Here is a 15,901-nt window from a genome sequence, read left to right on the forward strand (position 1 = left end):
AGGAAGAAAAGTGTGCAAGGACAGAAATCTTTTTTGGAGTGAAAAAGTTTCAAGGCCATTTGTTAACTTTATCTGTCCTTTTTTTTTTTTTTAAGTGGAAAACCAAAGAAGCAAACCTTGAACAGCAAATTTTGAAATACGCATTTCACTGACCTTGTAGAAATTGAAAGAGAAAAATTTATAAATTCCAAAGCCATTGAATTTCTCCTGCAAACAGCAAGAACTGAACCCTCTTCAGGCAAAAAAATAAAAACAACCCTGTCAGTCACAAATGAGGCAGTGAAGCATTCTTATTAACAAAAGTTTCTCACTTTAAATCCCACAGTCACTAAAAGCAATGCCAAAATTTCTAATCCTAGAAAAGTGGATTAATTCATCCCATTCAGTTGAAAAGCTCTACCCTTCTCCTCCCAAAAGGAGCTAACACCTTGCTCTTCACACAGATCTAGGTAACCTCTCGCTAGGAAAGACCACGGCTATGAATGGAGTAACTCAGGAACAGCTCTTTTCTCCTCACATGGAAGACTGACTTTTCCATCCAGTAAAGATCTTTCTGGCCCTGTGTTTTTATTTTCTTTCCTTTTAAGTAGCATTTTGCACCTCACCTGGCCCTGGGTTTTTTTGTGGGGGTTTTTTGTTTGTTTGTTGTTTTTGTTTTTTTAATCTTCTGCCAGTTGTAAATATCTGCCAAAACCTGTAATTTTTTGGTTGCCACGCTTATAGTTTGCAACCAACTTTGCTGCTGAGGGCTACCCACCACTGACACTCATCTTTGTCTTCCCCACAGCTACCAAAATCTGTAACTTTTTAAGAAAGCTATACTTTTTAAAAAAGGATTCAAAGTTGTTAAAAAAATATTTGAAGTGCTCTTTAAGCATGTTAGCAACACTGCCAGAGGCACCATGTGGGGGGCACACTCATGTCAGCATCACTCTAGCAGGCTATTCATACACAACTGGTTCAGAAGTTTGCTTTCAAAGTGCCTTTCCCCAGGTGTCCCACTCATAGCACCTTGGTCCCCATGGCTGAACAGACTCAGAGCACATGCATGGAGGCTTCCCCACAAGCTGAGCTACATCAGAAGATGCAGTTCAGGAAGTCCAAGGGTATTATAATACACAGAACTGAAGTAGATCCACACTGAAATAAACCTCACTAACATGCATAGGGTCAGTGTTGAATCCTTAGCACAAAGCTCTTTTCCCCCACAAAATCACTTTGCATTCATACTCTTTTCCACATCTCCTTCTGGCAACACGTTTCTCTTCCACTGCCCCATTTCTGCGGTCATCACTGCATAGCATCCTGAAGAGGGTTAGACTCCCAAGGAACCTCATTCCATTAGTTGTGTGCACTTCTTCATGATTCTCCTTCAGCATCCACATATCAACTTTGTGTATCACCAACAGCTTTCACCTTTTGACTGAAAGAACACTTTTTCACTAACACAAAATGCACTGAAACAACAGTGAGAATGGTGAATGAAAACAGGATTGCAAACAGACTTGCCTCTCAAGCGAACAGAAATCCATGTGCTATACAAGTCCTCAGAAAGCCACATGCTGGCACCCCTCTCAGTACACTGGTCACACACAAAGGATAAGTGCATTTTTGACTAGTTATGCTGCATCACACTCACATCCACACAGCACCACAGGAAGTCAGTCAGTCAGTCTGCTGACCTGCAGATTGCCACAGTACCTTCTCAGGCAGAAAGGCAGTGACTGCATTGTGCCTGCAACCTGAGATCAGGTATTTGAGTGCCAAAATGTGGGAGTGCAAAGCAGAGACAAGAAGAAAGAATGAACTTTGAATTCACCCCATTAGACTTATCGCAGTCTGGAAATATCCTATGCAAGTCAGAGCCACTGCAGGAGTTCATAGGAGAAAACATCCAGGTTCCACAGTGTTCACACCTTCAGTCCTGACTGGCCAGATTAGCAGCCTCTCTGCTTTTTTCCCGTAACAACTTCTGGACTTTTGAGCCAATATCAACTAAAACCAGCACAGGACAAGAGTTATCCAAAAATAACTACATTTCTGAAAGTTTTATGACCACTAGCAACTCGGTAAACTGGCATGCCCATGGTTTAAAGAGCTTTAGATTTTCTCTTGTGTGCCCAGGATTTACTCAATCAGCACACTGGCAGCCATTCAACCCACACCATCAGTCACATCACATCTTCTCCACAAGGCTGCTGAGGCCCATGGGAGAAAAAGTATTTGGGGACACAGGCCAAAAGCATTACAGTGGGGAAGAGGTACCTCTAGAGATACTAAGTCCAGAACATGTAATCCATGTGAAACAACACTAGCTTTGTATGATTCCCAAAAGAAATGAGCAAATTTGATAATGAAAATATAAATGCAAATGTGCACATGAATGTGAAAAATATTTAAAGTTCTGTCCATTTGCAATGAAAGTCTTCATCTCTTTCAGGGGGTTAATACATGCGAGATCACTCCAGAACAGCTTGGTAAAAAAGAGGGTATACCTGTGCCTCCACTGAGAAAATGGCTGCAACACTGGCTAAATGCTTTGGTCATATAAAGGCATCTATAGAGGGGGACCAGCCACCAGACAAAATGAGAGTGGAAAAAAGCTTCATCAGTCCCACTGCGTAGTCTCATGGGGCTAATTAGTCACTTGTTGTGTCATTCAGGATCCAACCAACTCTACCTTTGCCCACCCTGAAGCCAGCTCAACAGATAACGTTGTCTGACACAAATCAGCATCTCTGGTGCACCCCTTCTCTCTACTATTCACTTCCCCACAGTTCTAGGCACACATTCCCTCCTTGGGGAAGTGTCTTCCCTTGCCCTCCCCTGAGCTAGCAAGCAGAAGATCTCAGAAACACCAGCACCAAGTCTTTCAGCAGCCGTGTTGGCACATGCTTGCTTGAAGTATTTCTCAGACTGCCCTAAAACATCAAAGCACAAGGTCTCAGTGGTCCAACTGCCATCTAGCCTTTTTTCTTTTCTTTTTGATATTTGTCCTCACAGAGCTTAATGAAAACAAGCAAGCATCACATGTAATTATTACTACTATAATTACTGCTAAATCATTAGGCAATTTATCAAAGTAAAAATAAAATCTACGGTTAATAAATTTTCTAAAATGGATAACTGGGTAACAGTGTCTGTCTTTATAGTTAAGACTGCACAACACTATTCTTTAAAATCATCATTTTGTAAATCACAAAGTTTAAATAAAAGTTTTCTGTGACTCACTTTAATTCAGTGGAACTTATATTGAACGCAGAACCAGCAAAGAATTCTTTCAAGAAACAGTAGCAAAAACTGTAGAGATTTACCCACATTCAGTAAATTTTTCTCATTTGCACATTTATCTAATTAGTTTTAGTGTCTTGTGGAGTTAAAAATAGGAACAAGGATCACAAAACAAATGAGAGTGTTACCCAGCTATGCAAGAAGACTTCCCCAAATATGGCTAAACAGTAACCAATGGACATTCTTAATTGACTATGCTCTGAACACTTGTCCCAGAACCTTCACGTTCCACCTGCATTAAATATGTTCCCAAGGTACAGTTAGCCTCCGGAAAAACATTTAGTTCCACGGAAATAACAGTAGAATTGGTAGCTCTCCATTTTACAAGCATGTTATTTAGCCTCAAAGGGTGGTAGAACAAGTTCTTTTTGAAGTCCTCACTTTATAACATACGGCTCAGCTTCCCCTCATTATGTCTTGGGTTGAAGCTTCACTTCACAACCTTCATTAACAAACAATGCCACATGCTGCTAATTTAAGAGGCCCCATTTTACAAGTTAGATAACTGACTATGGGAAAATAATTAAATTTTGCTAGGTCTTTTTTTTTTTAAGGAAAATTTAAGAAAAAAAAGCCACAATCTTATGTCATCATTTCTCACTTGAGAAACACCAGAGTTCAGAAGTTAAAGTAAACTGAGTCAATCTCGTCATTCAAGCCTTTCCAGAGCCAATGTGTTATCATTATTGATAATGATCCTGAGGGCTGTATTAGCCAGCCCACAAAGTACACGTTTCATGTGAAAAGAAACAGCAATGCACACCTATTAATCTCTATGAAAGTGTGACCTCAAGACCTGCCATGCATCAGTTAAACTATGCAAGAGATGGATTAAGTTATCCTTTCTTTTTAACTACATTAAAAGAAAACAAATTTCAGATTTCCACATAAATGCAAATCAGTCAAGTGTTATAACCACATATTATACTATCTTTTAAAATTATTTTCTCTAACTGTATAATTTACATTATACAGACCACTGTTAAAAACTGCAGTTCTCCTATCTGATAAACTCATAGCTGTATGCTTCCAAATTTCTACTGGAAACACCATCATAGCAGGCTATCCCAGGTGGAACTTTCAGATCTTGTCAGAAGAGCACTAAACTGAGCTTCACAACTTTCCAGAATTAGAAAGCACACAAAGTATATAAATCACCAAAATATACAAAGACTACATTACAAGCTACATATCATTATCCTGTAATGATATATGTATGCATTTATTCTGGCATCATTCCTGCAAACTCATTACAATAATCAATCTGCTTTGAAATCAGCATGTGCAAAGCACACAAGTCCTGAAGTCAGACTGAAATAAGTATCTATCATCTTCAGGTAACCTAACCTCCCTCCTGCCTCCCTCCCAACATGCCAGCCCCTCAGTTAAAATCAGTTTTATAGGGGTAGAGGTTTAAATAACAACCTAAAATTTCAGTGGTTATTTCTTCTATAGTAGCCCACAGAGAAAGAACAACATACAATTTGTGCTTACATTTATTTCCATGAAAATGGTCAAGTGCAGCCTAGCATCTCTATCTTCTGCAGTTGAGAGCAAGAATGGTGTTGCCTCAGGAACGGTTTAAGAATAATGAATAAAACATGAGCTCTGGAGAAATGTACATTAAACAAGATCAAATACACAAATCCTTCACTCTCCATGTTGGTGTGGTATATGTCTGTTATGTGCACATGTATGTGTACAGTGTTGTATCACATTTGTTGCTTCTCATGAATTCCACTCTTATTTTTCCAGCTAGCAGCCCAGAACCTTGTACAACAAACCACATCCAATGGCAATCCCTTATCTGTATTTTTAACATGCATTCAATATAAGCAAACAGCCAAGACAGCACTCTAGTTAAAAAAGTACCAACATAGCACCATTGTAAGCAATATTGTGCAAAAGATCAACTAATAAAATCACCTTATCTGTGGTTAAAACATTGCTGCCAGTGTTCTCTATATAAGCTACATGGCACCACTAAAATTCAAAAAATTCCTAGCTACTTAGCTTATATTGTTGGAGTCAAAGGCAGCCTTAGATAACTTTGCCGACATTGGTACAGGTACAGCCTTTATAACATAAGTGTTTGCACAGTTTACTTTCTAAAGCAACTACACATCAGAAGCTCTGGATACCAAAACCAACTAACAAACCACTACTGTTGGCACAGTAGAATTGCTTGGCTTAAAAGAACAAAATGACAAAACTCACAACACACACACACTTACTTTCCTAATGTTACCAAACACAATACAAATGTCAGTGTACACGATATTCCCTAAATTACACCAAGAAAAAGTGAGATAACACCACACTTTAATATGCTTCTGTCAGTGCAGTGTTAGTGCTAGAGATGATTATAGTGTTAGCAGTGAAATACATAAAATTGCAAGACAGAAAAGTGACTTGTTATCACTCAATAAAACACTTGCAAATAACTGTGACCATGGCTACATAAAACAGCATTAGGAGAACATGCTACACCTGCTGAAGGTAAAACCAGTGATTTACTAAGAGGAAAAGAAAAAACAGTATTTAGGAATAAGTCAATTACAACACATGCATAATTTTTTTCTTTTTTTTTTTTCTCTTATTTGACTTTCCAACAAATCTAACAAAAAGGCTACTCATCAAAACACAAATTATTAAATCCCAAGCAAGCACCATCCTATGAACATCTATCTCCCCATGTCATGCAGAGCCATAAGAATGGCCCCACTGCAGCAGACCTGGAAGCAGACACCAAAGTATTCATCCCATCTCCTGAGAGTCAGGGAAATCTTCACTACAAACTTTAGTGAGAGAAAGGTTCAGCTCATGCTTTTTGTTATACCAGTTTTGTGCTCCACTGCTGAAACACACACTTTCTTGACAGCAAATATAAATTCTTGTTAGACTTTACAAATGTAACATGGATCAACAGCATAAGATATCAAATCAGATTGGTCTTAGCACAAATAGAAACCTAACTAAACTGGTATCAGCACACACCTCAACAGAGGGTGCATGGTTCAGTTACCTTTATTTTAGCAAATATGGACGTCCCCATGACCTTCCAGTGACAATGTGCACTGCTAAACAGGAAGCTTGAAGCTCAAAATTGACCTCTTGCTGTTCTACACCACACTCACTCTCTTCCAGAAGCAAATCTAAGAGCCAGACAAATTTAAATGATTCTCATTTACCTTACCCAACCAGAAACACTAAAAAACAAAGATGAGAGAAAGCAAAGTGAACAACGAAGGACAGTCTGAAGATAACGCAAAATATCTAGTCAAATTAAAACATACCACTGGAATTACACTCTATGTGAGGAGTACAGGATTGGGAACACACAGTTAGCAAAGTATAGCGCTTCAGTTCTTTCTGACTAAGGCTATTTTTACAAGGTTAGATAATCAGAAAAGGGGACATAGGTTTGTCCATTAGCCATTATGAGGCTAGGAAAATATGCATTTGGCTAGATACAGGAGAACGAAGGAGAAAAAAGCCAACATTCACAAATTTCGTCAAAAGACTCATATTGTATGGTTTAAATTAGGACTCTTCTGTCAGATTCAGCATTAATATAAATATAAAAAGAACCCAAACCAAACAATTAGTCTACAAAATGAGTTATAAACCAGAACAGTGGCACACTAGTGTTTAAGTGTGGGGAAGAATGCAACGTTCCCCTCTTGTCATTCGTGTTTCTTAAGTAGATTGGACTTTTTTATAACCACACTTACTCGCACTTTCCATAACTAAATCCGATGCAGTGTGTAATGTTGTTCCACAGCAGAAAAAAAATTCTCATTTTCTTTGCAAGTCGGACCAGTTCAGCAGAATCAAATTCATAACATCAATAAATCACCAAAACGCAAGATAGCATCTCAAAACAGTGTAATATATAAGCTTTAGCTACATTTTACAAACACATTAATTATGACCAGATTGAACAGGCCCACAGTAAAACAATTTTTCATCTGCATCCATCCGAGTTCCTTTCAATGGGTCACAAAACATTCTTACATCAATATTCCACAGTACTTCCACCATGTTTTGCCAAAGCTGTTCAGCAGACTCTGGTCTTCCAAGTAATTTTTCAGACACTTAGATGCATGCAAAACATCATTCAATGCATGACATACATTTTGGGTCCCCCCCTTTTGCTACCACCACAACCACTGTAAAGGATTGCTGTGCTACTGCTGAATTTTCAAAGAATGAGCTACAAATCAGGTCTGTGCCTACATTAGTACAGCTTGCCCAGGAGTGGATTTCCAGACCAAAGTAGGTGATTACAGCATTCACACTTCTAATGTTTAGGTTAATTTTATTTCAAACTCCATCTAATCTGGTCCTATACAACAAACCTCCTTAAGAGAAAATGCTGTAGTGCACAGCCCAGATTTGTTTAGTCTGAAATAATCCAGTCAAGGGATGGATGGGTGCTCTGTTGGACCATTGCCTGCTGTGATCCAAGAACATTTGAAAACAACTAGGACAGTCACCTTAAAAATCACCTTTCTGATCTAAACATACTAATGTGGACATGGTCCCAGTCACAGTACTTCACTTAATGTGAAGTACATAGCTTTTATCTCAGCCATGGAAGAACAATCCAGCAGACAGAAATTTCAGCAATGGGCAACTTAGTACCCCATCACCATGAATCAGACACAACAGAACCTCTAATAGGAGAAAACTCAGTGGTTCTTCATAGCCTGGACCAAGATTGAGGCTCCAGCAGACCTGCACACAGAGCCAGGAAGTGCAGCAATGATGCCAAAGAAACAGATGAAAAAGAGGAGGAGTCAGCCTGTGGCAGCCTGGAAAGGAAAAAGTTCAAGCTACCTGAATAAAGAAAAACCTCATACAAGTTCAACAGCCAGGGAATAGAATACACTTCAGCTGGGAGATCATCAGAAACAAGACAGTCAAAAAGCAATCTTACAAATACAAGGGGAAAGGGATTACAGAGAGTAAAATTGCCAGGGACAGAATAAAAGTGGATCTTAGAAAGTACTACATGCAGTGAAGAAACACAAGAAAAAGTGAGAAAATGTATCTATAGGATAGATAGAGATAATTAATATGGCTACTTTTTATCAGAAAAAAAAATCTAAAATTTTATCATGTTATCCTTCAACATGTTCTCACTACCATATCATGAAATCTTATATTTCATGCTAAATAAAGGCATGCTTTTATTGCAAAGCATGCTTTTCATTGCAAAGCTCAGGGTAGGGGTGGAACGAAGACAAGCTACTGCTCAGTATTGGTTAATACACCATTTAACTGACCTAAGTAATGCACACCAAGTATTAATGCAGTTTCTAAAGAAAAGCCTAAAACTAAGTGAAATGTAAAAATAAAATTACCTTACACTTTATTTTACTTTTCTTTTATTCTCCTTGAAAATTAAGTTATTATTGTAAACTTCACATCTAACAAAATTGTTTAAAGAATGAGTAAAAAAAACTATTTCATTTTATCTGGCTCAGTCCATTTCTCTCAGCTGAACCTAACCTAGCCCCAGCCTTTCACCTAGTGAAAAAATGGTCCAGTGTTTGCTACAGATCCAGACAGGGATCTTGCTTTCAATAGGGGAATTAGGTATTTCTGAAAGCAGGCAGCAGTAGTAAGAAATTACTTTGCAGAACTGTCTTGCTTTCAGCAAAAACTGTAATAGTAAAAACAGGAAAAGGCTTAAACTAGCCCAACTTAATAAGAAATACAAGAAAATGCAGTAATAGTTTTCACAGCTGAAGATCTGTGCAAAGGTTCTAAGTCAGGTCTGTGAGAGGAAAGCACTGTAAGATGATCAGGAAACTGAAGGACTCACTGCTAAGTTTAAAAGGCAAAGAGAAGCAAACCTTTTTTTTTCCCTCCCCAGTTAAAAAAAATCATCACAAAATACAAATTTAATTTTTTTTCAAAATAAGCATATAAAAAAGTGAAATGCTTTACCCACGGCATGGAAAAAATATAAGGTTAAAAATTTAGGCTGGTGAGGCCACATCACTTGTTGATTGAGGAGCATTAAGTTACAGAATTCCACATATTTACAGCCATATTATGGAAACTGCATTACATTACTTGATGTCCTGCCCAGTAACATAGTCAATCCATATACTGTTTCTTGATAGCACTTAACACACCCTAGTCTCAGAGACAGGATGATTGTTGCTGTCTTGTCCTATAGCCATTCCTTCCTCCCTCTATTCTAACCTTAATACTTCCAGGAGCCAAAGATATGTTCGTAACCTTTTTTGACTTAATCTCTAAGACAATAAAAAATATTTAAGGGCATTTCCCTACCGTCAAAAAGAGAATTATTCCATTTCAAGCATCTGTCAAATCTAAGCAATCTACTGTACAATATTTTATTTCTGTGTAAGAAGTTCAGCTGAAACTTACCGTAATGCCTAAAGCATATCAGCTGCTTTTGTCCCACAACGCTTTAAAAAAAAATCTTTCCTTCTTTCTCTTATATAACTTCCCCTTACAAGTACAACAGGTAGGAGGAAAAAAGTTAAAGGTGCTCTGAAGTACAATGTGCCAAAATGTAATCATTTTCAAGACTGTCAACAACCAGAAGAATCTCCAGATGAACATAACAAAATTTGCTATCCTGTGATCTGTGGAATCTTCCTTAGGTCAAAAGTAAACCAGCGTCCTAAACAGGGTGCCTGTGGTCTTGACAACACAATCATTGGGACGAGTTGTAAACAAAGTCCCCTACTAGAAATTTAGGACTCTTTCTACAGTCCCTATTCCTCAGAAATCAATGTTTCTTCAACCACACCTGGAACAAAGATATTCCATGTAAAATATTGCAAGCAGTTGAAACTAGAAAAGTAGATAAAACAGAATCCTTCAACCATGAATTGGATGTATTCCTCCCCCACCAGCTTCCTGTCCTCGAGACTGTCACATGATGAAAAGCAGAGATAATCACTGCTTACACACACAGTCTGTATTTCATCATAAAAATGGGGGGAACCCCACATAAACCCCTGTTTTGAATGAGTAGAAAATAACACTATAATTCTGCAGTCGACTCAAGAATTATTCAGCTATTCTTGGATCTCCTAAGTGATAAGGATCAGCTTGATTCTCCAAATCATCAAGGGATACTCTTAAAGGTCTTCACACAATGATAAACGAGCACGCAACTGAGCCACGGATGGTGAAAGACTCAATTCTTGCTTGTATTTAACTTCACTTTAAATGTCTTCTTAATCTCTAATCCATATCTAAATAAAAAGGCAGTGAAAGTCTCCAGGTCACCTACACTAAGATCACCATCGGTCCCTCTCAATACAAAGGCTGCCAAACAACTGGGTTAAGCTGGACACGTAGAGGTGCCATGCTCTGAAACACTTCCAGGATACAAACCTGAGCCTGCGCCGGTCTGAGGTGCATTGAAGCACACTAATCTTCCATTATTCTAAGCCAGATCTCTGCTCATAAAACCTTTGTTTCCTAAAATCCTGTAACATTCTATTCTTTCCTGAAAGAAGACTGTTTTCACACAGCCCGGCAAAAGATTTGTCCATATATGGACAACCCTGAAGACAACAAATGGCTCTTTTCCCAGTCTATTATCAAGCCAGGAAATTAGACTGCCTGAGGTACTCTGCCTTACTTACTCAGTTCAGAGCCGAGAGGAAACATTCTTGAGTTCGTTAATCATCCATTTTCACACGAAGGTGAACGGATGCTTTTCCTTTACAGCTTTAGCAGCAATCGCCACCATCAATTACATGGAATATTAAAGCCACGGGAGATAACGGAGCGCTAACGATGACAGCCAGCGAGAGTTACGGGGCAGACAGCTGGGTCCCCGAGGGCTTGGCGGAGGGAAGAAGAAAAGTAATATAAAAATTTAAAATAAAATAAATATCACACATCAATAAATTCTACAACACTGAAAAAGCGGGAACAGGAAGAAAGGAAAATCCCTCTGCTTTCAGTAAATTCTCAGCTATTTTCTTGCCATTCTTAATGTTTAAATGCGGCTCTACATAAACCTATAGCCTACTAAGAACAGTATGGACACGAAACACTACTCTCTGATACTCAGGGGCCTGTAAAGTTCTTTTACCTTTCCATGCACAACTTGCGGTTCAAGTCACTATCTTTAGTAAGAAAAAACCCATACATGTGAGGAACCTGTACTCTGAATAGATCTGAAAAATAAGTTCAAAGTACAAAGAATTAAAGACTTTCTAAATGGCCAAGAAATGTCATCCTCCTTTCACACTGGAAACCCTGCAAAGAAATCCCTCTCACGGAGTCAGCTCAGCTACCTGGAAACTTAGACTCGAGCCAGTCTTTGCCTTTTTAAGCTGCAACAAAGGAAATGATTGAGGAAGCATTAAAACCCAAGTGCACCATAAAAGGCATCTACCAGAAAACTAGCTGCTATTTGCAATGAAGAACGTGCCCTATTTAAATGATAACAAATCACCACTGTTCCTATGTCCTATTAAGATATAAAGAATGTGTCACAAGAAATATGACCAAAAGCTGGTATTTCAGCTCCTCAGAAGCTGGCATATTTCTTTCAGAAACTTGAGTAGGTGGGACTGTATTTTCTCAATGGAAAAATATGAACTGATGTGTCATAATCTATTTATGTTCTGTTGGTATTTTTTAAATCTTCTGCCAGAAAATTCTTTATTGCCCCTTCCACTTCTTGGTGTCCCAATTGTCTTTTCAGCTATGTTTATTTTCTGATTGGCAAGGAAACTACAAAATTCTATCTTGTTTTTTCTTTTTTTTTTTTTAATAGGCTTTCTCGTTCTCTTCCGCTTTCCTCCTATGAAGATATCCTGTGCACGTTAATCTTTCAAAGTTTAAAACAAAAAGTTATATGTTTCACAATGGAACCCAGAAGCTCTTTATGCTGCCAGCATTAGTCGAGGCAACAAATAGCTAAAAGATGGTTACTTAAAGCAGTCACAGAATTGTAACTGCTGGGTATCCACCCCTAATACTTCTCAAAAATATTACAGCGACCTATAAAACTACCAGTCTCACTCATTTGAAAACTGTTCTCCCTTGGTAAAGCTGTCAGCATAAGGGCAGGTGTTTGCTCCTTCTGAGGAAAGTATCTTCTGAAAAGAAGCTGTGATGGGGTACTAACACCGCCCCTCCCCCCCAAAAAAAACCACAAAAAAAAAAAACAACCCACAAAAAACCCACAAAAAACTCTTCCTGATGATACTACATCGACTAAAAGGCTGTGATAGGGATCAATTAACAATGATGAGTTTTGGAAGCAGGAAAGACCACTGAAAGCACTCTCACCCTCTTTCAGCATGTAGTCCTAATAGGGGAGGCACCAGGAATGCCACCTCTGTATTTTAGGCAGATATGAACAGATTAGTTTATGTTGTTAAAAATACTGCTATGAGCACTTGGTAGTACTCTTTCCTTCCCTAGCTTCCACTAGCTGCCCACCTTCTACATGTATAATGCATAGGAATTTTACTAATGTATTGTACCTTTGTCAAAAAAAATATATTCACCATAAATCTTAATTTAAACCATGCATAACTTAAAATCACCAAGGGAAGGGAGCAGGAGACTAAATGAAACTGTAACAATTCTAGAAGTTTGCCATTTAACAACAGCATCTAAAAGCATTATTTCCCTTCCTCCTTTTATCCATTAAATCAGATGAAGGGTTACTCCAGCACAGTAGTTCACTTCAAAATGCCACACCACTGAAAAACAACTGCTGCCTACATGTAATTATGTGAATGCCAGAAGAAAAATCTGTAGAATGGAAAACTAGTCTACCTGTACAGTTTGGACTCTGGTCTCTCTCCCATTACCAACAGCAATGATTCCTCACCACAGCCGCAGAAACAGCAACTAGCATTTATTCTCATAAAGCCTCCTGCTTTTCAAATATGACCCAAGCCCATCTGGTGAGTCAAAGAAATGGATGCCTCTAAAACTAAAAAAAAAAAAAAGTCCAGAAAATTAAGCTGAATTCAAGCCAAATGTAGCAAGGGTATTGAAGTATTGCTGTGAGCTCAGATAAAAGGGTGAAGGGATTTTAAACATGCTTTAAACCACATAATAATCTCCTGAAACAGAAACTTCTTGCTCTCCACTTTCAATAGAGAAAAACTTTGTTAAATATAACAAACTAAAACATAAGTGAATGTCAAATACTCTTGTTCAGGCGGTTTCACTGTGCTCCTCAAAACCTGGAACTAAGTTAATTGAATTAATTATTCTTATCCAAATCGTTATCCCAGAAGCTTTTAAATGTGTTTGTTAGGGAGCTTTGATGGTCTGCTTCCACAAAAGTCCCAAAAAAAAAAAAAAAAAAAAAAAAAAAGGTTGACAGATTTTCAGCTCTCAACATTGCACAACTGGCTAGAGGACAAAGCAGGGAGTTGCCTGCCTGCAGCATCCGATCAGGAGAACCATCTCTCTGCTCTAAAATTCCAGCTGCTACAGGACTAACATTATTCTCACCAATTCACTTTTAATACTTGTCACAAACACTGTGGGAATGAAAAGCCTGTTTCGAATCCAAAAGGCAAGTTACAATTCAGAAATACACCTCTAGTGTATTTCACAGCTGGTGTCCCTTAGTACAATAGCTATTTAATGTTTTGTTTTCTTAAAAAGCTCCACAAAAATATCACAATTCTTTCATTAGTAAAACACAAGCTGCCATCTCCACTCCCATCTTCAGACCAGCAGAGAAAAAAAACCCTATTTTTTATTATAGGGAATTAGCGAAGGAAAGCCACTTTTCATTTTCTGTCGGACATACAAATAAGGAGAAATCAGCAGCAGAGCTGGGTAGAAGTTTCATTAGAAAAGTACATCATGGCTTGCAATTCCCTCCTTTCCCTTGATTTCTATTTTTTATACACAAAATACAGGTCATCCCCTTGAGCTTCTGCCAATGTACGATTTTACAGAAAGGCCATGTGAATAACTGAGTGGTTCAATATGAAGCAAATGATTAAAGAACCAAAATAAGAGGATGATAATTGTTTCAGATGAATTTGCTCTTTCGTAGGAGCTGAGTGCACAAACATTTGAAAAAATAAAACTTTCACCAGCTTAACACACCTTACTCATTAGTTCAGATCATCTGAGAGTGCCCTTTTTCCTGAAATCTGAAGCTAAACCAATCTTTATTTAATTCACAAATGAATTTAGAAACACATCACTCCACTTAAGAGAATAAAGGTCTATTCAGAAAAAAAAAAAAATTAAAAATCTATGAAGAGTTTTCTGTGGATCCAGCTCTGGTTTAGAGTTTTATTGGGATTTGAGTTTCAAATTCATCTTTGGCCTGGCAAAAGGAACAGCCACAAAGCAGCCATAAACAGAATAAGTATCTTCCAGCAGTTACAAAAACACACTTTGCTTTACTTTACAAAATAATTTTATCCTACTGTTTTTAAACCATTTGCAGAAGTTTTCTTCAGCAAGATTTATGCAGAGTTAAGCAAATAAAAAAATAATCATTGAGTCTTCTATGCCACAGTGTACAGCAACAACTGTCTGTCTTGCTGTCATTGCCTTCCTGCCAAAGCAGACATGAGGTTCATGCTGCACCTTTCAAGCTTCCTTGAGATCATGGGCTAAAATTGGGAATTACCCATAACACAATTACTATTATTTTTAATAATACAGAGCCATCAGAGTACCATTATGACCAAGACAGAAGGGAACCTTTTTGCAAGTTGTCATTTTTGCTTTTACATCTGCATCCAAAAGCAATGGTTAAGAGTGCCTAAAAAGTTCTACAGAACTTTTCAAAACAACATCACACAGTTCAGCTGAAGTCTAAAAACAGCTTGGTGATTATGGGAATACACAAGACAGAGAGTAGGACAGATTTAAGTAGCATAGCTAGTTTGGTGACTAGGATGCCATGGGAGGAAGAAAAACAGAACTTTGATTACAAGAAGATGGGATTAAACCTGCTTTTGGGAAGAGGAGAGAATCAATCAACACCCTATGAAAAAGATGTTGTAAAATGCATAAGTTGCATGTATGATCTTTTAACCTAATTATTGTAGTAGAAATTATTACCCTCCCTGAAATAGTATATAAGCTCTTGGAAAACCAGAGTAAAATCGAATTCTGATCACCAAATCAGTCTTCCTGCCTCTCCATCAATCACCAATAGGTGATGTCTGTACACAGGAGGGACTTTTTTCCTTTATATTCTTTTTTTATTGGCTGTATGCCTTCTGAGTTCCCACATACCACCATTACCATAAATACAGCAAAAATCAGCTAAAGTTACTAAACATCAAACCTCTCCTCCAAATCTCTCCCCACCAAAACCAAGGCTATATAAGAATAAATAAGGGAATGCTTTTTCCTTTGGAGCATTTTTGAAGATTTTTCTGGTTACAAATTTCATGCACATTCACTCTACAAGTTACCACTAAGGTAAATCTCTGTGTGCTGCTTTTTGTGATCAGATAAAAACATTTGGGCACCCCAAACATTCAAACCAAACACTCGTATGCCACAGAGCTCATGTTCTCCCATATATTGCCATTACTTTTTTTCTGAAGTCAGGCAGAAGAAGCTGTGTCAAAAAAAAAAAAAAAAAAAAAAA

The 15,901-nt window shown here is 38.0% G+C and overlaps 1 protein-coding gene across 1 annotated transcript in view; it reads right to left on the reverse strand.

Moving 5' to 3' along the window:
• Positions 1-15,901, reverse strand: part of PDE10A (phosphodiesterase 10A) — a 173,566-nt gene that overhangs the window by 140,330 nt on the left and 17,335 nt on the right. The window lies entirely within an intron of this gene.

The sequence above is a fragment of the Chamaea fasciata genome, unplaced genomic scaffold, assembly GCF_029207755.1.
Source record: "Chamaea fasciata isolate MVZ Bird 193981 ecotype frontalis unplaced genomic scaffold, bChaFas1.0.hap1 SCAF_3, whole genome shotgun sequence".
Taxonomy (NCBI): Eukaryota; Metazoa; Chordata; class Aves; order Passeriformes; family Sylviidae; genus Chamaea; species Chamaea fasciata.